At 40.0% G+C, this 3,570-nt stretch overlaps 1 long non-coding RNA gene across 1 annotated transcript in view; it reads left to right on the top strand.

Moving 5' to 3' along the window:
• The first annotated feature begins 921 nt into the window (after window positions 1-921).
• Window positions 922-3,570, top strand: part of LOC107686020 (uncharacterized) — a 17,345-nt gene continuing 14,696 nt past the window's right edge. The window contains exons 1-2 of the long non-coding RNA XR_001634015.1: window positions 922-981; window positions 2,268-2,275. This is a non-coding gene — a long non-coding RNA (uncharacterized LOC107686020). The remainder of the gene's footprint in view (window positions 982-2,267; window positions 2,276-3,570) is intronic.

The following is a 3,570-nucleotide window of genomic DNA, read 5'->3' as shown; positions in this document are numbered from 1 at the left end:
GGCGTTTATGTCACGGACTCTCCGCGAACTTTACGAACTCTTGGGCATTAAATCGATTCGCACCAGCGTTTATCACCCACAAACAGACGGTCTGGTCGAACGATTTAATCGCACATTAAAAACCATGATTCGGAAGTTCGTTCACGAAGACGCCAAAAATTGGGACAAATGGCTGGAACCCCTCTTGTTTGCCGTGCGCGAGGTCCCCCAAGCCTCCACAGGGTTTTCCCCCTTTGAGCTTCTCTATGGACGTCAGCCCCGTGGGGTGTTGGACGTCCTACAAGAAGCTTGGGAGGACGGACCTTCGGACAGTAAAAGTGAAATTCAGTATGTACTGGACCTGAGAACAAAACTCCACACTTTGGGGTGGCTCTCTATGGAGAATTTGTTGCAGGCTCAGGGCAGACAAAGCCGGTTGTACAACAGGGGAGCCAGATTACGCGAATTTGCACTGGGAGAGAAAGTACTCGTATTACTCTCAACTTCTAGTTCCAAATTACTCGCCAAGTGGCAAGGACCCTTTGAGGTCACACGGCGAGTTGGGGATCTCAATTATGAGGTAGTGCGCTCAGACAGGGGCGGAGCACATCAGATTTACCATCTCAATCTCCTTAAAAAATGGAGCGAGGCGGAGTCAGTGATGTTGGCGATGGCGGTGAGCGGAGAGGAAGATCTCGGGCCAGAAGTGAACACCAAAAGCCAATCTCTTGCTCTGGCCCCAGGAGGAGATCACCTCTCGCCCTCCCAACTCACTGACGTGGCCAAGGTGCAAGCAGAATTTGCAGATGTGTTCTCGCCCCTGCCTGGTTGCACAGACCTCATCCAGCACCACACTGAGATGGAGCCGGGCGTGGTGGTGTGCAGCCAGCCGTATCGGCTGCCTGAACACAAAAAAAAGTAGTTCAGACTGAATTAGAGGCCATGCTAGATATGGGAGTAATAGAGGAATCCAACAGTGATTGGGCGAGCCCGATAGTTGTAGTGCCTAAAACGGACGGCTCGGTCCGGTTCTGTGTGGATTACTGCAAGGTGAATGCTGTGTCGAAGCGTATCCAATGCCACGGGTTGACGAATTGCTTGATCGGCTGGGTGCTGCTCGATTTTACTCGACACTGGATTTAACGAAGGGATATTGGCAGATCCCCTTATCACCAATATCCAAAGAAAAGACGGCTTTCACCACGCCGTTTGGATTACACCAATTCGTAACGCTTCCTTTCGGGTTGTTCGGGGCGCTGGCCACCTTTCAGCGGCTCATGGACCGGATCCTCCGGCCGCATGCTGCGTATGCCTATTTGGATGACATTATCATCTATAGCAACGACTGGTAGCGGCATATGCAGCATTTGTGGGCGGTCCTGAGATCGCTGAGAGGGGCGGGGCTAACGGCCAACCTTGTTCTGTTGTATTTACTGAGAGACTTGAATAAAAACTCGCGTCCCAGTCCGCCGACCCTGTCTTCTTCCTTCCTCCCTCTTGATCCATATCAGAGTGCTCAAGACACATTTCTTGTTATCATCAATGCTTAATATTTTTTTAGGAAATTGGTACGTTTTTGAGTATACTTTGATGAATAGAAAGTTAAAAAACAGCATGAAATATAAATAATTTGTAGCATTATACATGACTTGACGTGACATCACTTTTGATCAACTTATTGCATCATTGCTGAATAAAAGTATAAATTTTTGTAAAATTCCCAAGCGTGTAAACGTTTATACATTAGGGCTGTAGCTATCGATTATGTTAGTAATCGAGTATTCTACAGATTATTTCATTGATAAATCGAGTAATCGGATAAGTAATTTTTCTTTATTAAAGAGCAATACTAAATATGCAAGAGATAATAAGATAGATCTCTTAAAATAAACAACTAATTTGTTTTATTTTTAGACATTTTTTTCTCTTTTTAGAAAAATCTTTTTATTTTATTGCTGAAATTGCATACATTAATAACCGTGAAAACTAAACCCATTTAATGTATTTAATTGCCAAATTGCATTCAAAATGCAAATAAATATATCAATAAAAAATTAAAATAAAAATACAAAAATAAATTTCACATTACTCAATAAAAAAAATACAATAAATAAAAATACAATAATCAATTTCACATTACTTAAAAAAATGTAAACAGTACAAACTAAAACGAAGGCATAAATCAAAATAATAGTAATAAAAATAATAATAATACCTACACATTGCATTCATGTCGTGCAAATTAACTGTCAAGTTTCAGCCTAACTAAAGTTCAAGCATGACATAAGCCTTTACTGTCTCCTTGGAAGGCTTTGTGGCTTTTGTGAGAGTGATAGAAATGTATCTGTTCCAATAAGTTTAAATAGATTTTGACATTTTATTGGCATTTTTACCTTTATAAAGCCTTTTTTTCTAAAAGTGTGCATCATCTTTTGAGTCAAATTCTTACATTTAATCAGTCAATTAGAATAAAAGACATTTGGGCTGTTACCAAACAAATGATATCAGTATCAAAATTAATCTTTGCAATGCAGAGGAAACACAGAAGCTGCATGGGATGAATTTTCCACACAGAGGGACATGAATGCATTTAACCTGCAGTTACAAATGCATAAATAATATTTTGTTATTTTAAAGTCCCCCTGTGGTGAAAATCAAGTTTTTTATGTTGTTTATTTGTCTATGTGTTGTTTTTAATATGCTTTTAGACAAACCATGTGCCAATCCATTTATCAACACCATTGCGGAGTATTTTCCCCTTAAAACTGTAGTTTCCTAAAGGCAGTCACAGAAATGCGGTTTGAAACAGCCTTTGTTTTGCTACGTCACAAAACTCAATAACCAATGGCATCAAGGGATCCTATCCTTAGCATATCATTAACTGTGCTGCAAAGCAGAGGGTCTAGTGAGAAGGCAGGCAGGTTAATCCGGTAACAGTTATATTTTTTCTGCAGATGTTTCGCCAACTGTTAATATTTCCCCCTATTTTCATGATGTCATGTGCTGTTAGCGCTTATTTATTTGTATTTAGAACCGCTAACTTGAATAATAACCCGCGGCAGCAGTGTAAAAGTAGTCAGATACTCCTCTCCCACACTGGATTCATTCAGGAACGAAACACCGTCATGTTGCTCAGAGATGCAAAACAGTGCTGTGGCTTTGGATCTTTTTTTTTTGGCAAAAACAGGCAATATAGTGTCTAAAACGTAAGTCTCTTAATATTACCTTCTTGTTTATTGAACTGTTGAATAAAATCACATTTGTAATCATGCTGATTTTAGAGGTGAAATCTGGCACATTTTGTGTGATATTGACTAACTTTCTTTTTTGTGGTATTTTTATGCACAATGGCACTTAGTCTTTCACAAAACATAGCTAACGTAGGGACATTATAACTAGCCACCATATTGATTTACGGTCTTAAATATGTCCTGCGCTTTTTTTTTTTTTTAAAGTCTGGTCCCTGCTTTTATACAGTCTATGGTCTGGTCCAGCGTTTATCGGGTTGTGCGTCAGCAGTGGTGGACGAAGTACACAAATCAAGTACTTGAGTAAAAGTACAGATCCGTATAATAAAATATTACTCCAGTA

This window comes from Sinocyclocheilus anshuiensis, unplaced genomic scaffold, assembly GCF_001515605.1.
Source record: "Sinocyclocheilus anshuiensis isolate Anshui unplaced genomic scaffold, SAMN03320099.WGS_v1.1 scaffold930, whole genome shotgun sequence".
Lineage (NCBI taxonomy): Eukaryota > Metazoa > Chordata > Actinopteri > Cypriniformes > Cyprinidae > Sinocyclocheilus > Sinocyclocheilus anshuiensis.
The sequence above is the reverse complement of the archived record's forward strand: the minus strand, read 5'-3'. Positions and strand labels throughout refer to the sequence as shown.